Here is a 26,393-nt window from a genome sequence, read left to right on the forward strand (position 1 = left end):
TTTTATGTTAGTTCAAAATTTTGGAAGTTAACACGCCGCAACGTGCGTGTGGGGTTCAACGTTTTTTCGTCTATTTTTTTATGGTTTGATAGGCCGTCGTAGCACTTCCATTTGTTCTCGTTTGGCAGGTTCTTCGCAACCCGCGGGTCCTAGATCGACTTAGTTATTATTTTCTCCGTTTTATGTTTTGGTCTAATTTCTTAGCATTAACACACCACAACAGGTTGCGTGGTTCAACGATTTACATCTGCTTTTCATTCGGTGTAATTCTTTCCTTTTTTTATTTATTTTATATTAACGAGCTTTTCCGACGTTAGTGGTCGATGGCAATGATGTGACATTGGCGCTACTTGGCACGGTTTTACGAACGTTTTTAACCTATTTAGTTTTTTACTAATAATTTGTTAACATGCGTATTATTATGTACGTGTTGTTATAAATTCGATTTGCTCTACGTTTCGACATAAACTTTTTTCTCTAAACGAGTCAAGTAAAATATAATACATTTTTTGTTTAGAAAAACATTTTTACGTGCATATTTTCATGTATGTTTGGGTATAAATCCGAGTTCTATTTTTCGATGTAAACCTCTTTGGAAACGAGTCATGCCAAATATAATATGTTTTTACTTATTTTATGTAAACTTCGTATTGAACTGAGTGGAGTCAAATTGCGGTTTCTTTTTTCTCCGTTTTTTTCAAAATCTCTAATTCATCCCTTTTAATTACACGTGTTAGTTTTTCCTTTATACCCGTTATGTTTTCTAATTCATCCCTTTTGATTTATACGGTATAAACTCAACTTACTTTACGTTTTGATCCAATCGCAATGCTTATATATGTTACATTGAGTTCATTCGGATACGCCGAAACACGTGTTTTCATATGGTTAACGCATCACATAATGTTTGGACTAACCATTAGGTGTTTGCGATGTACCCGCGCCGCAACGTGCGCGGATGTTATTACTAGTTAACATTAAGAAGAAAGAGACATGAAAAACATACTAAGAAGGCTTAGAATTATGCCACATGTCTCAAAATATTTGTATTTATTAGGTATAAAATGAACTATAATATTATAGCCTAGTGACATCTTAGTGGCATTTATTGGGTTTCCACTTGAATTGGTGTATAGACATTATTACTTAGTGAAGATGGATATGATCAGATGATTATTTTACTGGTGACACAAAAATACTTTAATACTTACACGTTCGCGTCTTTGAGTGAGTAACTAGTTTGAGTTTAAACAATCTCAACTCTATCTTTTACTACTTACACGTTCGCGTCTTTGAGTGAGTAACTAGATTATAATCATTTATAAAAGATAAGACATAGGTTCATATGTATGATTGTACCCTATAGTTATTAGCTAATCAAATGTCACGAGTGAATTATGATAGAGGCATAATTCAACTAGATTTAATTTAGTTTGGGTTTATAATTTAATTTGAGCGAGTTGTATCATCACAATTTTGAATATGGGATCGAGGCATAGAACCGAATTGGATGTATGCGCCTATGCGGTCGGTCAACAATTTTATTGGGCTTCCTATTTTCCTATTTTATTGGACAGTTTCATTCATAAATTCATAATCTTCGGCAGTTCAACCTACTCCTTTTTTTTGAATTTTCGATTTTAATATTCAAACCCCCCTATAAATGCATGCATAAATTGACAGTGATTCAGTGAACGTAACCCAGTCTCCTTCATTTGTTTGATATCTATATTTCTTTAAACTATCATCCTTTTGGTCAACCAAATCACCACCATACCTGCCATGAACGCTTTCCTATCATCCTCATAAACATCCCCATTGTTGTACCAAGAACCCAGAATTTGTGTTTTCCTCAAATCGGGTCCTTGATCCAAGAAAAGGATCTTTAAGCTTTTCTGGATTAAAGTTCCTTTTTCAGGGGTTTGTTGTAAAAGAGTATGCAGAGATAAGAGGATCGATAGCTCAAAGAAAAGTGATAAATTATGGGTTGGTGGCAGTAATGGGGATTTTTATGAGGGTGAGTTCTGCTTCTGCAAAGGAAGGTATGGTGGTTGTTTGTTTGAGCAAAGTATGATGGTTATGGTGTTTTAAATCTTGGGCGAAAAGAAGTCGATATCGCGTCAGCATAGACATGGTATATGTATGCGGGAGAATGGATTTTAGTGTTCATACATTTATTTAATTTATATGAGGTATCAAACATGGATTTGATCCGTTTAACATCCTTTGACTGATATAATACGCGAATGTTCAAATAAATCTAAACAATGATTAAGCTATATATTAGAACATTTACAATGTAATCCCGCGTCCTCATTCATATAATACTTTAACTAAAATACACATTTATCTCTATAATTTGTTCATTTTTTAGAATATAAGATAAGCCATGATAGTGAAACCCCAAATTGAATGATAAATGAAATAATATCGAAACTGGAAACAATAAAAATGAATACCTCCATTGCCGTCTAGACCCGCCGTTTTAGTACCATCTCCTCCTCCCAACGTTTGAGCACCAAGTCGCCATAAAACTCTTTCTAAGAATTGTTAAAACCATCAATGTAAAAACCCACTCTAAGCCAACCCGAACCCATCTATAACTTGGTTATTAAGTTGCACATTTTGACCCAATTTAACCCAAACCGAATGACATGCTACAGAACTCGACCTTGCCACCGTTCTTTAATATCTGATGTATTCAAACCAACGGTTTTTATTTATGCCATTTTAGTAGCCACACAAGGCTGTTGTTGGATCAAAAAAGGATACAAACTTTTGACATTTGGTTGGTCAAGTGGGTCGGCAACGGGCCTCTAAAGGAGTTCTTACCAGCTCTCTTCCAAACACATGGAGCCCAGCCGCCCAAGTGATCTGGAAAAGGCGGTGGAAGCATGAGCTGAGAGCAGGTTGGGAATGGGACGAATTGCAGCTATTTTATTTTTATTGTCGAAGGGATGTAACTTTTGGAATAAAGAAGCATATTCACAATGCAATCTTTGAGGAAACAGATTAGAATGAAAATATTTAATGTGATGGAAAACTCGCATTGCTGAGAAAAATGGTTACCAGAGCAGATCAATTACTTCTGTTGGAGTACAGCCTTAAACAAATTCCGTACAAAGATGATACTAACTAATAGAGGTGTAAACATGCAGGGTTTGGATTGTGTTTTCTGTGAAGCTGATCTGGAATCGATAGAACATGTGCTTGTCTCATGTCATTTTGCAATTTATCATACCCAACTGATGTTTATAATGTTCCAATACAACAGATTTTAACACTACCAAGAGGTGCACAGGCAAAGGCTGACACAAGCAATAACTCATGGTCTATTCGGCACGTAAAGAATCGGCAAAGCTCATTTATGGGACTACACAAACGGTCACGTAACCTCATGGATGGAAACCTATGGACTTTGCATTGGGTTGGTATGTTCGTGGCATTTTCGAATTCGAGCACTCATAGATTACCCAAACTCAGTTTGAGTTTAGGCAAACTTGACTCTATCTTTTACTACTTACACCTTCACCTCTTTGAGTGAGTGAGTAAGTTTAGGCAAACTCGACTCTATCTTTTACTACTTACACGTTCGCCTCTTTGAGTGACTAACTAGATTATTTCTTTAACATGTCAATTTAAATTGTTTATAAAAAACAAGATATGGGTTCATATGTACCCTATAGTTAGTAGCTAATCAAATATGAGGAGTTAATTAATTATGATAAACTAAAATACAACTATAACAACATTCGATATTTTAGTTTGGGCTATTAATTTAATTTGAGGGAGTTGTACCATCACAATTTGGATATGTGATAGAGGCATAGAGCCGAATTGTGGTTCTTCTTTTCCCCACCTGCACGTTTTTGTGGCCCACGTGTAAAACTTCATCCATAATCTTCGGTTACTTCAACCTATTCCTTTTTTGAATTTGTGATTTAATATTGAAATCTTCTATACTATTTAATAAAAAAAACCATATTAAGGACACTTGTCATTATATTAGGCATTCTCTTATAGATAATTATTATTTTAGTTTAATCTCTTTTAATTAATAATTAATTATAGATAACCCTCCTATTAAATATCATTTAGTTTAATATCTTATGGATAATTACTATTATTTTAATTTCTTCTATTGATTAGATTATAGATAACTCTCCTACTAAATATTATTTAGTTTAATCTCTTCTAATTAATTATAGATAACTCTCCTACTAAATATTATTTTGTTTAATCTCTTCAACTTAACTATAGATAATTAATATTTATTTTAAATTTAATGCATACTTCTCATTTATAATATTAACTATGTTAGAACCCCGTTTATTAAAAGTGTTGAAAAAAAATAAATATAGTTAGTAACTGCAAACGGTTTTTGTAATAAGATATTATTGATTTTTTGAATTAAAATTTTAAATTTGAATCCGAAAGTAATATATTAGTAAACCTAATACATAAATCGAAAGTTAATAACAAATCCGGCCGTGAAATGAAACTGATGACCATTTTGATCGGTTTCACGGTTTTAAATCGAATTGTGAACATCCTTAGTAATAACTAATAAGGTTAATTTGTGTTTTTTTATTATAATAAGTTATTAAAATAACTTTTGAAAATAATGTAAAACCATAAAGTTTGAAATATATATTTTTTTTGTTTGATGAAGATATAACTTAATTAGTTTTATTATATATCTAGAGTTTGAACCTGGGTTATAAACCTGGTTAAATCAGTATTTAGAGAGAACAAGTATACTTTATATACTTTAAAATTTCAATTCTTAACTATTTCTTTTATTTTCTTTTCTTATTACTAACTATTTAATATTTCATTGTTTCAACTACGTGTCCCATAGGAATATAATCTAAAAGAGAGTGAAATAAGAGGGGAAATAGATATTTGGCTCACTAAATTATTTTATTATTTAGTATATAAAATTTATTCATTCAACCCGTGTAATACACGGGGTTATAGCCTACTCCCCCTATAAATGCATGCATATATTGACGGTGAACGTAACCTGAAACTTCATTCGATAAACCCAGTCTCCTTCATTCGTTTGTTCTTTTTATTTCTTTCAACTATCATCCTTTTGGTCAACCAAATCACCATCATGCCTCCCATGACCACTTTCCTATCATCCCCATTGTTGTACCAAGAACCCAGAATTTGCATTTTGTTTGTTGTCAATGAGTATGCAGAGATAACTAAAAGAAAAGTGATACATTATGGGTTCCGTTTGTGATGGTGAGTTCTGGTTCTACAAAGGGAGGTATGGTGGTGGTTTGGTTGACCAAAGTATGATGGTTATGGTGTTGAAACTTGGGCGAAAAGGAGTCTATATCGCGTAAACATGCACATGGTGTATGTATGCGGGAGAATGGATTTTAGTGTTCATACATGTGTTTAATTTATGTGAGGTATGAAACATGGATTTGATTCGTTTAACATCCTTTGATTGACATAATACGTGAATGTTTGATTAAACCTTATAATGTTTATTATGTATCTCTTATCTGTTATATTTTAGGAAGAATTTAAAGCATTTATGATTGTATGATCAAACAAATCTAAACAATGATTAAGCTATATACTAGAACACTTTCAATGGAATCCTCATTCTTATTCATATAATTTAACTAAAACACACATTTATCTCTATAATTTGTTCATTTTTCAAAACACCTCACATCCAAATCATATATATTCATAATCATTGAATTAATTTATTTTTCCACTCCCAACCAGAATATGAGATAGGTGATGATAGTGAACTCCCAAATCTTCTATCTATATAATAAAAGAAATCACTTTAGGGACACTTGTCATCATATTAGGCCATCTCTTATAGATAATTATTATTTTAATTTAATTTCTTCTAATTAATTATAGATAATACTTCTACTAAACCTACACTATATAATAAAAGAAACTGTTTGCGGGACACTCATCATATTAGCCTATCTCTTATAGATAATTATTATTTTAATTTAATCTCTTCTAATTAATTATAGATAACCCTCATACTAAATATTATTTAATTTAATATCTTATATTATAGATAACCCTCCTACTAAATATTATTAGTTTAATATCGTATGAAAAATTATTATTTAATTTAATCTCCTTCTCATTTATAATAGAGTAAATTACGATTTTGACCCCTATGGTTATATCACTTTTACCCTTTTAACCCAAAAAGAAATTTTTTCAACATCTGAGCACTCAACGTCTTTTTTTCTAACACTTTTGGCCCCTAACACTAACCTCATCCATTTACTTTTAAGGGCCAAAAGGGTTAAAAAAAAACGTTTGGGGGCTCAGATGTTAAAAGATTCTTTTTTGGGACAAAAAGGTAAGAGTGATATAATCACAGGGGCCAACATCGTAATTTACTCTTTATAATATTATTTTTTTAATTAATTATATTTGAACGTTTTGTTTAGTTTGGTATCAAATCGATTTTACGAAACTTAAAATAAAATTAACTAATATTATTTATCATTTATACATTTACGTAGTTTTAAATAAAGAGTCAAATTTATTGAGACTTCGTCAATAAATTTTGCAACAACAGAATCATTATTTTTATCACGAAAACCAAACTTTGTATTAATATATTAACTATTTTTGATTTCACTATACAAAATTACATTTACTCGACCCATGTAATACTTGAGGTTTTTTAAGATATAACTTTTTATTATTTGATATAGAAAATTAGATTTATTCAATTCGTACAATACATGGGGTTTTTTGTGGATATATATTTTTTATTATTTAGTACATAAAATTACATTTATTCAAACCGTGTAATGCGCATATTTTTAAAGATGTAATTTTTTTTATTATTTGGTATATAAAATTACATTTATTCAACTCGTGTAATAAATGAGGTTTTCTAAAGATGTATTATTTTATTATTTGGTAGACAGTATTACATTTATTCAACCCGTGTAATACACATGGTTTTAAAGAAATGAGGTTTTTAAAGATATATTGTTTTATTATTAGTATATAAAATTTATTTCTTGAACACCGTGTAATACACGGGGTTATAACCTAGTGTTATTTAATTTAATATCTTATATTATAGATAACCCTCATACTAAATATTATTAGTTTAATATCTTTTGGATAATTATTATTTAGTTTAATCTTCTTCTCATTTATAATATTATTTTTTTTTGAATTAAGAGTTAAATTAAATAGTTGGTCCCTGTGGTTTGCACAAAGTAACATACTTAGGTACTAATAGTTTAAAATCACATTCTAGTGTATTAACTTTTCATTTTATAACGTTTGGAGGTATTAACGTTATTTGTAGGTTTAAAATCATAATCTATTAGCTTCTAAGTATGTTATTTTGTGCAAACAACAGAGACTAACTATGTTAATACCCTAGAAGTTAATACCTCCAAACGTTACAAAATGAAAAGTTAATACCCTAGAAGGTGATTTTAAACTATTAGTACCTAAGTATGTTATTTTGTGCAAACCAAAGGGACTAACTATGTAATTAACTCTTTGAATTAATTATATTTGAACGTTTTGTTTGGTATCAAATATATTTTACGAAACTTAAAATAATATTAACTAATAGTATTTATCATTTATACATTTACCGAGTTTTAAATAAATGGTTAAATTTATTGAGACTTCGTTAACAAATTTTGCAATAACGGAATAATCTATTTTTATCACGAAAACTGTATTAGTATATTAAATATTTTTATTTTCAGTATACAAAATTACATTTACTCGACCCATGTAACACATGAGGTTTTTTAAGATATAACTTTTATTATTTGATATATAAAATTAGATTTATTCAATTCGTACAATACACGGAGTTTTTTAAGGATGTATATTTTTTATTATTTAGTACAGAAAATTACATTTATCCAAACCATGTAATGCGCATATTTTTAAAGAGGAAAATTTTTTATTATTTGGTATATAAAATTACAATTATTCAACCAGTGTAATTGTCACACCCCCAAAATACCACCTAGGGAAAGTCCCTGTTAGGCGCGTGACGTACCAATAAAGAGCCACTAATTACATTGAACGCGTACAAGTTTCAAAATAAAATCCTTAATTATTAATGTAAAATACCATCAACGAGTTTAAATAAAAACCAACATGTTCAGCGGAAGCAAATAGTAAACCAATGTTAAACTGTTTCAAAAAAACCAATGTATGATATCAATAGTTCAATCACATGAATCCCTTCAGTCGACCCATGACCACTCCAGTTACTCCAGACAGCAAGTTCCAATCCAAGACATCTAACGACCTACAAGCATGCAGACAAGTGTGTCAGACGACGCTGGTGAGTTCAAAGTTTTGTTAACGCGTTTAGTTACCAGGTATGTGTATAAAACAGTTCGATAGTTCAATAATTTGATTTGATGTTGTTATTAACTCGATAACCGCAGATAGCTACAAGATGTATTTGCCCAACCCCAATGTCTCTATCAAAACATTGGTAATGCTTTAAGGAAATTAGTTCACGCCCGTCCTCCACGATACGGTGTGAGGGTGAAAAACCTAATAGCGCTATCAACTAATAACCTCGTTGCCTCCCCAGCAACTATCGGTAGATGTAAGGGGTCTCATGTGATAGACAATGAGTGTAATAACAAACATCCCATTAACCTAACGTTCCTCCCCGGAACGTTACCCGATATCCTACCCCGTGATGCATGCTTGGAAAAGAGTGGTGAACTCACCTTAGTTTTGCTCGGTAAGACCAATTACTTGTTTTAACAGTTGATCACAAACGTCCTAACACGATTATCGACATCAATCAGTTTTGAATGCACATACCCTAATCACATATCACGCAGTCTCATGCACATATAACACACATATTATCTTACGTACTGTAACAGTTAACCTTGCAATGAGATCAGCAACATACATCATAACATCACATAATGGGTGATTAAATCCCTAAATATCAGTTTATGATTCATGACCATTAGTATAAATCCTAAATCGTGACCCTGGTGTGATCCTCATGGTTGTCCGCGGCCCATCCTAACTAGCCCAATCAAGTCATGCGCTAGCAGATTCAAAGTGGGCAGCCCAATATGCCAATCTGTTTGGGTGTGGCGGCCCAATAGGGTGTCGCGGCCCACACCTGGTGTACAGCCTAACAATAGTATACATCCCAATTAAAAGTGTGATTGTATGCAATCCAATTAATGTGCTTGGTGTGATCCAATAGGGTGTGGCGGCCCACACCTGGTGTACAGCCTAACAATAGTATACAGCCCCAAATAAGGCTTGGTGTGATCCAATAGGGTATGGCGGCCCACACCTGGTGTACAGCCTAACAATAGTATACAACCCAATTAAAAGTGTGATTGTATGCAATCCAATTAATATGCGACCTATTTATGTTTAACAAACACTTCTGTTTTTTTCTTTTATTTCCAATAGTTATTCATGTGTTTCTAAATAAGGCTTGGTGTGATCCAATAGGGTGTGGCGGCCCACACCTGGTGTACAGCCTAACAATAGTATACAGCCCAATTAAAAGTGTGATTGTATGCAATCCAATTAATATGCAACCTATTTATGTTTAACAATCACTTCTGTTTTTTTCTTTTATTTCCAATAGTTATTCCCCACCATTTACTCAATCAACAATTACAAGTCATGACCCACAATTCCAATAAATTTCAACTCATTAATATAGCAGCCACTTGTATCACATAACCGGTCAACCAATTATTAAATCATGCGACTCATACCTAATTATTATATCCAATCATTAACCCTAGTTCCATGCATGAACAATTATATACGCTTAATCGATCCTAACAGTTTGTGTCCACCATTATTCGTCGAGATTTCTATTATTACATCACAGTCTCTAATCCAATTACTTTCATAATACTCACTAATATGTAATAGTGGTTAAACCAAGAAGATGGATCGCATTAATGGCCCATCATATTATCGACATCAACTACCCCTATGAACACAAATAGTACATCACCAAAGAACCCGAATCAAGACAACAATATTCAGTAATCTATATGTCCTTGGTTCACAGACATTAACATGTAGCAGTCCTTTATAATCCACGTAATAGCTAACATGTACCAGCACATATTCACAAATCTTGCATAAACAATATAACCAATTTATAACTATATGATGAGGGAACATACCAATCAAAGGGTATTGGTGAAGGAGGAGATTACGAGAGAGAGGGGGGGAGACTAGCTGCCGTGCGTGATCTTGAGAGAGATAGAATTTTTGTTTTGAGTTTTATGATAATTAGAATATGATACGTATACATAACAGGTACTAGTTTGGGGCGGTTGTTCCTTTTTGACCGAACTGGGCCTAAGCCCACACACTTGGACTTCCGCGACCAAAGGTAAAAGTGATGGGTTGGGATCTAATCTAGTTGGGTTCTCTGTGTGCTTCAAAGATTTGGGATGCGGCCCAATTAACACCACCATTTTAAATGAAAACACGAGGACGTGGCCCAATCATATACACGTCACAGGATTCGGTCCCAATTTACACACTTACACACATTTACTCAAACACATAATACATTTACCAAATATATTGCAGTCACAAGCGTTTACCAATTTTTATCGTCGGAGGGAAAATACGAAAGTGAAATAACGAGAAACAAGATCACGTGACGAAGAGATACTGACCTTGAAAGTTAGGGTTGTCACATCATCCCCAACTTGAAAGTAAGCACAGAGAAATGAAGTGAGAAATCAAGATTGTTGCGGACTTTCCTCAGGCGCCACATCTTTGCGGACTTTCCTCAGGCGCCACATCATCCCCAACTTGAAAAGGAATTTCGTCCCGAAATTCACCAGTAGTACCAGATTTAGATTGATCATTAGGAAAGTGTTGAGGATACTTAAGCTTCATCTGATCCTCACGCTCCCATGTGAACGGAGTCCACGTCTTGAGTTCCAACGAACTCTCACAACCGGGATACGACTATGTTTACACACCTTGACCTCTCAATCCATGATCTCAATAGGTTCCTCGACAAACTGCAATTTGTCGTCAATCTTGAACTCTTGAAATGGCACAATTAGTGCATCATCAAATAGACACTTCATCAATTGCAAAACGTGAAAGACATCGTGAACATTACCCAACTCAGCAGGTAACTCGAGCTTGTAGGCTACTTTACCGATCCGTTCCAGGATTTTGAATGGCCCAACGTAACGTGGATTAAGCTTGTCGCGCTTCCCAAAATGCACCACACCCTTCCAGGGTGAGACCTTCAACATGACACGATCATTAACTTCGAATTCCAAAGGTTTTCTATGATTGTCGGCGTAGCTTTTCTGACAATCATGCGCTGCCGCCATACGATTCCTGATCTGAATAATCTTTTCTAAAGTTTCAAGGACAAGTTCCGGACTTGTAATCTGGCTGTCACCCACCTCAGCCCAACAAAGAGGAGAACGGCATTTCCGGCCGTACAAGGCTTCAAACGGAGCTGCCTGGATTCTAGTGTGGTAACTGTTGTTGTAGGAGAACTCGATCAACGGCAGATGTTTCTCCCAGCCCTTACCAAAATCAATCACGCATACTCGCAGCATGTCTTCAAGTGTCTGGATGGTTCGCTCGCTCTGACCATCCGTCTGTGGGTGATATGCAGTACTCATGTCAAGACGTGAGCCAAACGATTTATGCATCGACTGCCACAAATCAGAAATGAAACGCGGGTCACGGTCAGAGATAATAGAAGTCGGCGCTCCATGCCTAGAAACCACTTCCTTCAGATAAACAGCAGCCAATTGAGAGAACTTCTCCGTTTCCTTGATTGCTAGAAAATGTGTTGATTTCGTGAGACGATCAACGACAGAGGGTATCGTTTCCGTTTTGAGTTCTCGGTAAGCCAGTGACAAAATCCATTGCTATCTGCTCCCATTTCCACATGGGTATTTCCGGTTGTTGCAGCAGGCCTGGGGGTTTCTGATACTCCACCTTGGCTTTCGCACAGGTCAAACATTTACTCACGTACGTTGCGATGTCAGCTTTCATCTTCGGCCACCAATACAAAACCTTGAGGTCCTGATACATCTTATATGAACCTGGATGAACAGAGTATCGGGACTTGTGCACTTCGTCCATCACAAGACCCCTAAGTTTACCAAACACCGGAATCTATATCCGTTCCATGTAGTAGAGAATACCATCAGATCTCTTTTCAAGTTGTTTCTCCATGCCCCGTAAGTATTCAGCTTCATAGTTATCTTCCTTCAATGCTTCTGTCTGAGCCGAACGAATCTGATCAGGAAGATTTGAGTGAATAGGGAGCTGCAATGCTCGCACACGCTTGGGTTTCGTCTCCTTTCGGCTAAGGGCATGGCACAATCGTAGTCGTTCAGTAGTTCTACCCACCGACGTTGTCGCATATTCAATTCCTTCTGGTCGAAGATAGGCCGAAGGCTTCTGTGATCAGCGTAGATGGTGCACCTGGTACCGTACAGATAGTGCCTCCAGATCTTCAACGCGAAAACACAACCCCAATTCTAAATCGTGAGTCGTGTAATTCCTTTCATGAACCTTCAACTGTTGAGAAGCATAAGCTATCACATTGTGGCGTTGCATCAGCACGCAACCAAGACCCTGAATGGAAGCATCACAATAAACCACAAAATCCTCGGTACCCTCAGGTAGAGATAAGATCGGCGCACTGCAGAGTTTCTGTTTCAATAGTTGGAACGCATCCTCCTGCTTTATTCCCCAAGAATATACCATGCCTTTCTATGTCAATGAGGTCAGAGGTTGAGCGATCTTCAAGAAATCCTTGATAAATCTTCGATAATACCCAGCAAGACCATGAAATTGTCGCACCTCTGAAGGATTCTTTGGTGCCGCCCAATTCTTGACAGCATCAACCTTTGTAGGATCCACGTGTATTCCCAACTCATTAACAATGTGCCCAAGGAAGTGTACCTCTCGAATCCAGAAGTCACACTTAGAAAACTTTGCATAGAGTTGCTCCTTCCTCAGGAGTTCCAAAATAAGACGCAGGTGCCGCTCGTGGTCTTCCTTTCTCTTCGAGTAGATGAGAATGTCGTCAATAAACACAATACCGAAGTCGTCGAGGTACCGTTTGCATACTCGGTTCATTAGATCCATGAAACTGTTGGCGCGTTCGTCAATCCAAACGGTATAACTAAAAATTCGTAGTGCCCATAACGCATTCGAAAAGCCGTCTTTGGGACATCCTCCTCTCTGACTCTCACCTGATGATATCCCGATCTTAAGTCAATCTTCGAATAAAAACTTGACCCTTGCAACTGGTGAAACAAGTCGTCGATACGTGGAAATGGGTAACGATTCTTGACTGTAACCTTGTTGAGTTCCCGATAGTCAATGCACATGCGAAAGGACCCGTCTTTCTTCTTTACAAACAACACTAGTGTCACACCCCGAATTCCACGTGTCACCGGTGGGCCCGGTGTGGGGTACAGTGACGTAGTTGGCATCGTCATAGACAATCAACACAATATAATAATGCACAACGGAAGCAGAATAGAAACATTTCAACTTTAAATAAAGTGCAATAATAATTATCACAGTAGTTGAAATGGATCCACAGGCGGATCAAATAAAAATAGAAATAAATAGTTCAACAGATAAATGTCGTCCGAGTTTGCGAGACTATTGTGGACGCTCTCTAGGAAACAGCCAGCCTATTTCCGTATAGTACCTGCACTTAATCTTTTGGGAAAAATACGTCAGTTTACACTGGTAAATACAAATCGACTGACTCATTTTGAAAATGATTGAAAATTGATTTAAATGCACAAGGCATAAATATTTTTATTAACTTGGGATAATTATATAATATAAACTTGTTAACGATTTACATGCACTCGTATCTCTGGTGGCCCGGGATCTACTGTCCGGGCTAGAGATTTAATTGACACACCACATTAAAGAGTTATACACGACGGGTGTACGCCTACACCCCGTGCTCTGGTCGTGGCCATCTCGTAAGATAATGCCAAGGATATCCGGGACATGGTCAATAACCCCCCAAAGCCTTTAAGTAAGACAAGACTGTTTAAACGAAATCACACAAGCTATTCAAGACTGTACACCCATAGGGCGCAGGACTTGTGCGCCCGATCAAGCGGTATTTTAAATACCGTACCCCAAGCCCGTATAGGGAAAATAAGTCAAAATGTATTTACCTGAGTAAGTATGTAACACAAATGATAAGTGGTGGTAGCTTTTACCGGGCTTCCTAATCTGGAACAAAGGTTTATAATTAACCTATTAGATTCCTAACGGCCTTTTATTTAAGCTTAAGCTTTGACCGGTTAGTTTTAGGAATGATGCGGTTTACGCACGATTAAGCGAAAGACCGGATAGAATGTGATTTAGACCCGACAAGTTTGAATACTTGTATAATATGGGTATACTAAATACATTCTGGATTTTGAAATAAAAATGATAACGTTTGACCCGTCTCGGTCAATTTACGCAAACTAGTTACGTAAACCAAACCGAACGCGAAAAGGGCGATACGGGTAGCCAAAAGATTCAAATGCAAGTTCCCTGAGATAATATGCTTAAAATATGATATTATATCAGTAAGTTATGTTCTATATTGCCCGGAATAATTTTAAACCCAATTTATGCCTTAAAAGGGCATTTTGGTCATTTAAAAGATGATAAAAGGGTAAAATTAGAAATCTGAGTTTCGGGTCTGGTTCATACAGTAAATATACTTAATATAACATATTATATCAGTAGGGTATGACCCATATATCAAATTTATCATTTAAAACCAAACTATGCACCGTAGGGGCAATTTAGTAATTTCACAAGGGCTAAAAATGCCAAAACTGGAAACCTGAGTTCAAAATATTATACTTACTGTTATTATATGAAAATATGCAATTTACATCAGTAGGTATAAGTCTTATAGGTTTAAAACAAGTATAACGCTTACTATGCGCTTAAAACGCTAAATATGCGATTCAAGGGCGTTTTCGGGTTTTCAAATAAAATCTGAGATTTTTATATTTCCAGAATACTTAAAATAATTTACTCATCATATAAAATCAATAGAAAAAGGTTTCGGGTCAAAAGGAGGTGAAAAACTCATTTTATGGCTAAAACGGTCAAAACCGACATAAGCCGAAATGACTAGGTGATCTAGAATCCGTTCAGCCAAAAATTAATTAAAAATCATCAAAATTCCCAGAATATTATAATACATCAGTTGGTAAAAAGTTTTGCATCAAAACGTGGCCAGAAACGGGTTCTACGCGAAAAGGACCGTTTATGTAAATTTATAATATAGTTTTACGCTAATGGCCATAACTCACAATCTGGACCACCAACTGATCCGAAATTTTCGGTGCAAGTTCATATATTAAAAATAAAGATTTCGATCCTTTCACTTTTCCAAAAATCCCGTTTTAAATCAAAAAGGGCAAAATAGTCAACTTTATGCATAAACCGGAAACATGCATTCGAATAGGCTAAGCATAGACTTAATCAAAGAAAATTCCAGAAAGTTTAACTAAGATAAAAATAGTCAAAAATACTTTCCAATACAGATCTCGAACATGCATGTATGAATCCGAATCGATAGTCTACGAAATAATCGTTTTACAAGACTTTCGGTTCCGATTCGTGGCTATACTATAGATTGTCGAGTTGATGATGATTAAAACACATTCTTATATATTTTACAAGTTATTTTCAATGATCAATCAGGTTGCATGTCATCTATATCATTAATCATGTCATTTTTCACAAAAATCGCTTCTGTTGACTTTTTAGAAATAGGTTTGACTCGACATTAAGCATGCATGTAGTGGGAATCAGTTAGTACCCTTTAGAGGGTTTGTTTCCCACATAAATACCAATCTATGACAAGTTTCAATTCGAGAAAAGACTGAAAGAAATCCGTTTAATCAGAAAGTCAAAGGTTATGAACACCCAGTTTGACTTTTAGCAATAATCACTACAAAAACGGATTAAAGAACGAATTGAAGGCTTACAAGAGTCCTATAGGTGTTTAGTAATCACTAGGAGTCGGCCTTGATGATCAGATTATCTCCAGAGAAGCTTTGAGAGCTCTTGCAAGTCTTGGTGTTCTTGTTCACAATTGTAAAAGCCAAGAAATGAGATGAATTCGGATTTAAAGCAGTGTTTTTGAGGTTTACTGTTGATGTAGGCATGCAAGGAATGTTATTGGCTCAATTGGAGGCGAAAACAACTGTAACCAACTCAATTTCGGACTCAAACTGACCCAAAATCGAATTTCTGTCGCTGGGCAACCCACGCGACCCGCTTGGGTCAGTCCAGGCGGGTCGCCTGACCCCCTGTTCAGCCAAACAAGTTTCACACATTGGCAGCTTTGACCCCTGAACTTGTACGCGATGTTTCGGCTATTTTTCTCGACCCGTAAACCCCCAAACTTGGTTTCTAAGAACCTTAGGACTTTTACCAACATGGTAATGTCCTCGGATAACTTTGCGCTCAACCGAAAAGCCATGAAATTCGACGTTGACGCTTTTAGTCCTTTAAGTACGGTTTTGGCCATAACTTTCTCATACGTTGACGAAACTTCATGAAATTTTAACCACATATTCTAGTGAGTATATTTTAGCTATACAAAGCTTCGGGTCTGCCAAAAGTTCACTCAGAGGTATAAATTAAACATGTTGACACTTTTGGCCCCTATAGTTTACAATACTTCACTTTTAGGCAATTTCCGCGTCGTATGATCCATGAACCATCTGTTAAAGGTTATAAACATTATGTGGGGTTATCATAGAGCCTATTTATCCATTGTTGACACTTTGGACCCTTACGTTCCATAGTTTTCACTGTTTGTCACTTTTAGTCCCTCTAAAGTATGTTTTCACATAACGGAACCTTATGACACGTGTCAAGACATTATTGGACGAAATTTTTCGAGGTGTTACATCCTCACCCCCTTAAAAGTAATCTCGACCCCGAGATTTAATCAAACAAATGGGGATATTTTTCTTTCATCGTGGATTCCACTTCCCACGTGTATTCGGGACCTCTACGGGCATCCCATTTGACCTTGACAATAGGCACCTGCTTCCTTCGAAGCTTCTTTACCTGTCGATCCTCAATCGACAAAGGTTTTTCAACGAACTTTAGACTTTCGTCTATGTGTATATCTGTATGCGGTATAACCAGTGAATCGTCAGCGAAACACTTCTTCAAATTACAGATATGGAACACATTATGAATAGCACTAAGCTCTTCAGGCAAGTTTAACTTATAAGCGACTGCCCCGACACGTTCGATTATCTCGAAAGGTCCTATGTATCTTGGGCTTAGCTTGCCTTTCTTTCCAAATCTCATCACACCCTTCCAAGGTGATACTTTAAGCAACACTTTTTCACCCACATCGAAGTGAAAATCTTTGCGCTTAGGATCCGCATAACTTTTCTCTCTATCCCTGGCAGCTTTCAAACGATCACGGATCTGAACGATCTTATCTGTCGTCTCAAAGACGATATCTGGTCCAGACAACTGGACATCTCCAATTTCTGCCCAACAAATGGGCGATCTACACTTTCTACCGTATAGGGCCTCAAAAGGCGCAGCTTTTATGCTGGAATGGTAGCTATTGTTGTAGGAGAATTCAATCAGTGGTAAGTTCTTATCCCAACTACCACCCAAATCGATCGCACATGCACGAAGCATGTCTTCCAAAGTTTGAATAGTACGCTCACTCTGACCATCAGTCTGAGGATGATAGGCCGTACTAAAATTCAAACGAGTGCCCAACGATTGCTGGAAACTCTTCCAAAAATGCGACGTATATCTGGTATCTCTATCGGAGATAATAGATATAGGTATACCATGTAATGCTACAATCTTATCGACGTATAATTGAGCTAACATATCTGAGCTATACGTCTCTTTGATGGGTAGAAAATGAGCTGACTTAGTCAGTCTGTCTACTATGACCCATATGGTATCATTTCCCTTTTTCGTCTTTGGCAACTTGGTGATGAAATCCATTGTCACCATTTCCCATTTCCACTTGGGAATTTCAGGTTGCTGAAGCAAACCTGACGGCTTCTGATGCTCAGCCTTGACTTGCGCACAAGTCAAACATTTGGCCACATACTCGGCCACGGACTTTTTCAAACCAATCCACCAGTAGTTTGATTTCAAATCCTGGTACATCTTATCAGCTCCAGGATGAACGGAATATTTAGAGCTGTGGGCTTCCTGAAGGATAACATCCCGAAGTCCTCCATATACTGGAACCCATATTCGTCCGTTTAGGCGTAGCATTCCATCTTTGTCGTGGGATAACTGCTCCTCAGTTACTCCCAACTTTTCTGCAGGATAGTTAGCTTCCAGCACAGCTTCCTTCTGTGCAGCTAAGACCCTTTCATTCAAATTATTTCTTATTTCAATGCGCTTGGCATTGATTCTGATTGGTTTAACCCTTTCTTTTCTGCTTAAGGCGTCGGCAACCACATTTGCCTTGCCTGGATGGTATCGTATCTCGCAATCATAGTCATTGAGAGTTTCCATCCATCGCCTTTGACGCATGTTCAATTCCTTCTGATTGAACAAGTGCTGAAGACTCTTGTGATCCGAATAAATGATACACTTGGTTCCATACAAGTAGTGTCTCCATAGCTTTAATGCAAATACAACCGCACCCAATTCCAAATCGTGGGTGGTGTAGTTCTTCTCGTGCACCTTTAGCTGGCGAGAAGCATAGGCAATGACTTTGCCTTTCTGCATGAGTACGCAACCCATGCCAGTGTGTGATGCGTCACAATACACTACAAATTCATCTATACCATCGGGCAATGTCAACACTGGTGCATTGCTCAGCTTCTGCTTCAGAATGTCAAAGGATTCCTGCTGCTTAGGGCCCCAATCAAACTTAATCTTCTTACGGGTCAACGAAGTTAGGGGCGCAGCAATCCTTGAAAAGTTCTCGATAAATCGCCTATAATATCCTACCAATCCAAGGAAACTGCGAATCTCGGTAGGAGTCTTCGGCTCCTGCCAGTTTATGACTGCTTCTACTTTAGCGGGATCTACTTGGATACCACGCTCACTTACAACATGTCCAAGAAATTGAACTTCTCGAAGCCAAAATTCACACTTCGAGAATTTGGCATAAAGCTTCTCTTGATTCAAAAGTTTGAGAATACAACGAAGGTGTTCCTCATGATCAGCTTGGCTCTTCGAGTAGTTAAGGATGTCATCGATAAAGACGATAACGAACTTATCTAAATAGGGTTTACAGACGCGATTCATGAGATCCATAAACGCGGCTGGTGCGTTAGTGAGTCCAAACGGCATCACTAGGAACTCGTAATGTCCATAACGAGTCCTAAACGCGGTCTTGTGTACGTCTTCGTCCTTGACCTTCAACTGATGATAACCTGACCTCAGGTCAATCTTGGAGAAATAACTTGCTCCTTGCAACTGATCGAACAGATCGTCGATCCTGGGTAACGGATACCGATTCTTGATAGTGACCTTGTTAAGCTCACGGTAATCGATGCACAGACGCATCGAACCATCCTTCTTTTTAACGAACAAGATTGGCGCTCCCCAAGGAGATGAGCTAGGTCTAATGAAACCTTTAGCTAATAGATCATCCAACTGCGTCCTCAACTCCTTCATCTCCGTTGGTGCCAATCTGTATGGTGCTCTTGCTACAGGTGCAGTGCCTGGAATGATATCTATCCGAAACTCTACTTGCCTATCCGGTGGCAAACCGGGTAGTTCTTCAGGAAACACTTCAGGATATTCCGAGATAACAGGGATATCCTCAATCTTCGGCTTCGGCTCATCAATGGTAACTTGTGCCATATAAATGACACATCCTTTCTGCATGCACCTGGATGCCTTGAGCATGGACACTTGCTCGGGCAATCCATGCTGGGTATCTCCTTGAATAGTAAGTGACTCACCAGACGGAGTCTTAACTATTACTTGCTTTCTGTTGCACAGAATCTGGGCTTGGTTACTCGACAACCAATCCATGCCTATCACTATGTCGAATCCAGCTAGCTTAAAGGGAAGCAAGGATAACGGGAAAGAATGATTCCTAATGGATATAACACATCCATCTAGAACAGTCGAGGCGGTTTCTATGGTTCCATCGGCTAATTCCACCTCATATTTCACACTTAGGGTTTTAATAGGAAGGTTCAACAGTTTACAAAACTTATCATCTACAAACGACTTATCAGCTCCAGAATCAAACAAGACTCTAGCAAAAACATCGTTTACAAGAAACGTACCGGTAATGACGTTATCGTCAAGGACTGCTTCCTTTGCGTCCATTCTGAAGACTCTCGCATTAGTCTTCTTTCCTTCCTCGGCCTTCTTTGCAAACTTTGGGCAGTTGGGCCGAATGTGACCTTTTTCGTTGCAACCAAAACAAGTTGCATCCTTCATTTTCTTGCAATCCACAGCTTTATGATCTGTGGACTTGCAGATCCCACAACGTTTCTCTGAAGACTGGGATTTCGTCTCCAAACGACATCTCCCAAAGTGGTGTCTCCTGCAGATTTTGCATCGGGGTTTCTCACCCGACTGATGATCACTTTTCCTAGACCCCGACCCTTTCCTGTGGTCGTTGTTCCCTCTATGTCGCTTTTCAAATCTTCGTGAGGTGTCATCTTCACGTTTTCGCTTGTTCTCCTCAGAGCTCTTCATGGCTCTTAATCTAACCACGTCTTGAGTGAGGGAGAGGGATAGATCTGCTACGGATCTAAATGTAGTGGGTCTTGAAGCTTTGACGCTGGCTTTAATCTCCGGTGCCAGACCCCCAATGAATCGAGCAATCCTACGCGGCTCCGGGGTCACCAAGTAAGGCACTAACCGAGACAGCGTGTTGAACGTAGTAAGATACGCTTGACAATCGAGGTTCTTCATAACTAAGGATACAAAATCCGATTCGATTCGCTCGACCTCGTGCTGCGGACAGAAGTTCTCTTTAATCAGGGCCACAAACTGTTCCCATGACAAACCGTACAGTGTGGCCTTACCGGCAGCTTGTAGGAGTGACTTCCACCATGCTAACGCATCTCCTTTGAATGACTGGGACACGTACTTCACGACGTCCCTATCAGCACACCCGCTGATATGTCACACCCCCATTTCCACGTGTCACCGGTGGGCCCGGTGTGGGGTACAGTGACGTAGTTGGCATCGTCATAGACAATCAACACAATATAATAATGCACAGCGGAAGCAGAATAGAAACATTTCAACTTTTAAATAAAGTGTAATAATAAATATCACAGTAGTTGAAATGGATCCACAGGCGGATCAAATAAAAAAAGAAATAAATAGTTCAACAGATAAATGTCGTCCGAGTTTGCGAGACTATTGTGGACGCTCTCTAGGAAACAGCCAGCCTATTTCCGTATAGTACCTGCACTTAATCTTTTGGGAAAAATACGTCAGTTTACACTGGTAAATACAAATCGACTGACTCATTTTGAAAATGATTGAAAATTTATTTAAATGCACAAGGCATAAATATTTTATTAACTTGGGATAATTATATAATATAAACTTGTTAACGATTTACATGCACTCGTATCTCTGGTGGCCCGGGATCTACTGTCCGGGCTAGAGATTTAATTGACACACCACATTAAAGAGTTATACACGACGGGTGTACGCCTACACCCCGTGCTCTGGTCGTGGCCATCTCGTAAGATAATGCCAAGGATATCCGGGACATGGTCAATAACCCCCCAAAGCCTTTAAGTAAGACAAGACTGTTTAAACGAAATCACACAAGCTATTCAAGACTGTACACCCATAGGGCGCAGGACTTGTGCGCCCGATCAAGCGGTATTTTAAATACCGTACCCCAAGCCCGTATAGGGAAAATAAGTCAAAATGTATTTACCTGAGCAAGTATAAGTCACAAACGATAAGTGGTGGTAGCTTTTACCGGGCTTCCTAATCTGGAACAAAGGTTTATAATTAACCTATTAGATTCCTAACGGTCTTTTATTTAAGCCTAAGCTTTGACCGGTTAGTTTTAGGAATGATACGGTTTACGCACGATTAAGCGAAAGACCGGATAGAATGTGATTTAGACCCGACAAGTTTGATTACTTGTATATTATGGGTATACTAAATACATTCTGGATTTTGAGATAAAAATGATGACGTTTGACCCGTTTCGGTCAATTTACGCAAACTAGTTACGTAAACCGAACCGAACGCGAAAAGGGCGATACGGGTAGTCAAATGATTCAAATGCAAGTTCCCTGGTATAATATGCTTTAATTATGATATAATATCAGTAAGTTATGTTCTATATTGCCCGGAATAATTTTAAACCCAATTTATGCCTTAGAAGGGCATTTTGGTCATTTAAAAGTTAATAAAAGGGTAAAATTAGAAATCTGAGTTTCGGGTCTGGTTCATACAGAAAATATACTTAATATAACATATTATATCAGTAGGGTATGACCCATATACCAAATATATCATTTAAAACCAAACTATGCACCGTAGGGGCAATTTAGTAATTTCACAAGGGCTAAAAATGCCAAAACTGGAAACCTGAGTTCAAAATATTATACTTACTGTTATTATATGAAAATATGTAATTTACATCAGTAGGTATGAGTCTTATAGGTTTAAAACAAGTATAATGCTTTACTATGCGTTAAAACGCTAAAAATACGATTTAAGGGCGTTTTCGGGTTTTCACAATAAATCTGAGATTTTTATATTTCCAGAATACTTAAAATAATTTATTCATCATATAAAATCAGTAGAAAAAGGTTTCGGGTCAAAAGGATGTGTAAAACTCATTTTATGGCTAAAACGGTCAAAACCGACATAAGCCGAAATGGCTAGGTGATCTAGGATCCGTTCAGCCAAAAATTAATTAAAAATCATCAAAATTCCCAGAATATTATATTACTTCTGTTGGTAAAAAGTTTTGCATCAAAACGTGGCCAGAAACGGGTTCTACGCGAAAAGGACCGTTTATGTAAATTTATAATATAGTTTTACGCTAATGGCCATAACTCACAATCTGGACCACCAACTGATCCGAAATTTTCGGTGCAAGTTCATATAATCAAAATAAAGATTTCTATCCTTTCACTTTTCCAAAAATCCCGTTTTAAATCAAAAAGGGCAAAATAGTCAACTTTATGCATAAACCGGAAACAAGCATTCGAATAGGCTAAGCATAGACTCAATCAAAGAAAATTCCAGAAAGTTTAACTAAAATATAAATAGTCAAAAATACTTTCCAATACAGATCTCGAACATGCATGTATGAATCCGAATCGATAGTCTACGAAATAATCGTTTTACAAGACTTTCGGTTCCGATTCGTGGCTATACTATAGATTGTCGAGTTGATGATGATTAAAACACATTCTTATATATATTACAAGTTATTTTCAATGATCAATCAGGTTGCATGTCATCTATATCATTAGTCATGTCATTTTTCACAAAAATCGCTTCTGTTGACTTTTTAGAAATAGGTTTGACTCGACATTTAGCATGCATGTAGTGGGAATCAGTTAGTAACCTTTAGAGGGTTTGTTTCCCACATAAATACCAATCTATAACAAGTTTCAATTCGAGAAATTACTGAAAGAAATCCGTTTAATCAGAAAGTCAAAGGTTATGAACACCCAGTTTGACTTTTAGCAATAATCACTATAAAAACGGATTAAAGAACGAATTGAAGGCTTACAATGGTCCTAAAGATGTTTAGTGGACACTAGAAGTCGGCCTTGATGATCAGATTATCTCCAGAGAAGCTTTAAGAGTTCTTGCAAGTCTTGGTGTTCTTGTTCACAATGGTAAATGATCAAAAATGAGATGAATTCGGATTTAAAGCAGAGATTCTGAGGTTTACTGTTGATGTAGGCATGCATGGCATGTTATTGGTGCAAGAGGAGGCGAAAATGAGCTGTATTGCACTTGAATTCGGACCCAAACTAACCATTTTCGAAATTCTGCACGCTGGGCAACCCACGCGGCCCGCTTGGGCCTTCCCAGGCGGGTCGCCTGACCCTTGGTTCAGCCAAACAACTTTCAATTGTTGACAGCTTTGACCCCTGAACTTGTTCGCGATGTTTCGGCTACTTTTCTCGACCCGTAAACCCCCAAACTTGGTTTCTAAGAACCTTAGGACTTTTACCAACATGGTAATGCCCTCGGATAACTTTGCGCTCAACCGAAAAGTCCTGAAATTCGACGTTGACGCTTTTAGTCCCTTAAGTACGGTTTTGGCCATAACTTTCTCATACGTTGACGAAACATCATGAAATTTTTACCACATATTCTAGTGAGTATATTTTAGCTATACAAAGCTTCGGGTCTGCCAAAAGTTCACTCAGAGGTATAAATTAAACATGTTGACACTTTTGGCCCCTATAGTTTACAATACTTCACTTTTGTGCAATTTCCGCGTCGTATGATCCATGAACCATCCGTTAAAGGTTATAAACATTATGTAGGGTTATCATAGAGCCTATTTATCCATTGTTGACACTTTGGACCCTTACGTTCCATAGTTTTCACTGTTTGTCACTTTTAGTCCCTCTAAAGTATGTTTTCACATAGCGGAACCTTATGACACGTGTCAAGACATTATTGGACGAAATTTTTCGAGGTGTTACATCCTCACCCCCTTAAAAGAAATCTCGACCCTGAGATTTATTCAAACAAATGGGGATATTTTTCTTTCATCGTGGATTCCACTTCCCACGTGTATTCGGGACCTCTACGGGCATCCCATTTGACCTTTACAATAGGCACATGCCTCCTTCGAAGCTTCTTTACCTGTCGATCCTCAATCGACAAAGGTTTTTCAACAAACTTTAGACTTTCGTCTATGTGTATATCTGTATGCGGTATAACCAGTGAATCGTCAGCGAAACACTTTTTCAAGTTACAGATATGGAACACATTATGAATAGCACTAAGCTCTTCAGGCAATTTTAACTTATAAGCGACTGCCCCGACACGTTCGATTATCTCGAAAGGTCCTATGTATCTTGGGCTTAGCTTGCCTTTCTTTCCAAATCGCATTACACCTTTCCAAGGTGATACCTTAAGCAACACTTTTTCACCCACATCGAAGTGAAAATCCTTGCGCTTAGGATCCGCATAACTTTTCTGCCTATCCCTGGCAGCTTTCAAACGATCACGGATCTGAACGATCTTGTCTGTCGTCTCAAAGACGATATCTGGTCCAGACAACTGGACATCTCCAACTTCTGCCCAACAAATGGGCGATCTACACTTTCTACCGTATAGGGCCTCAAAAGGCGCAGCCTTTATGCTGGAATGGTAGCTATTGTTGTAGGAGAATTCAATCAGTGGTAGGTTCTTATCCCAACTACCACCTAAGTCGATCGCACATGCGCGAAGCATGTCTTCCAGAGTTTGAATAGTACGCTCACTCTGACCATCAGTCTGAGGATGGTAAGCCGTACTAAAATTCAAACGAGTGCCCAACGACTGTTGGAAACTTTTCCAAAAATGTGACGTATATCTAGTATCTCTATCAGAGATAATAGATATAGGTATACCATGTAGCGCTACTATCTTATCGACGTACAATTGAGCTAACATATCTGAGCTATACGTCTCTTTGATGGGTAGAAAATGGGCTGACTTAGTCAGTCTGTCTACTATGACCCATATGGTATCATTTCCCTTTTTCGTTTTTGGCAACTTGGTGATAAAATCCATTGTCACCATTTCCCACTTCCATTTGGGAATTTCAGGTTGCTGAAGCAAACCTGACGGCTTCTGATGCTCAGCCTTGACTTGCGCACAAGTCAAACATTTGGCCACAAACTCGGCCACGGACTTTTTCAAACCAATCCACCAGTAGTTTGATTTCAAATCCTGGTACATCTTATCAGCTCCAGGATGAACGGAATATTTTGAGCTGTGGGCTTCCTGGAGGATAACATCCCGAAGTCCTCCATATATTGGAACCCATATTCGTCCGTTTAGGCGTAGCATTCCATCTTTGTCGTGGGATAACTGCTCCTCAGTTACTCCCAACTTTTCTGCAGGATAGTTAGCTCCCAGCACAGCTTCCTTCTGTGCAGCTAACACCCTTTCATTCAAATTATTCCTTATTTCAATGCGCTTGGCATTGATTCTGATCGGTTTAATCCTTTCTTTTCTGCTTAAGGCGTCGGCAACCACATTTGCCTTGCCTGGATGGTATCTTATCTCACAGTCATAATCATTTAAAGTTTCCATCCATCGCCTTTGACGCATGTTCAATTCCTTCTGATTGAACAAGTGCTGAAGACTCTTGTGATCCGAATAAATGATACACTTGGTTCCATACAAGTAAT

The sequence above is a fragment of the Helianthus annuus genome, chromosome 9, assembly GCF_002127325.2.
Source record: "Helianthus annuus cultivar XRQ/B chromosome 9, HanXRQr2.0-SUNRISE, whole genome shotgun sequence".
NCBI lineage: Eukaryota > Viridiplantae > Streptophyta > Magnoliopsida > Asterales > Asteraceae > Helianthus > Helianthus annuus.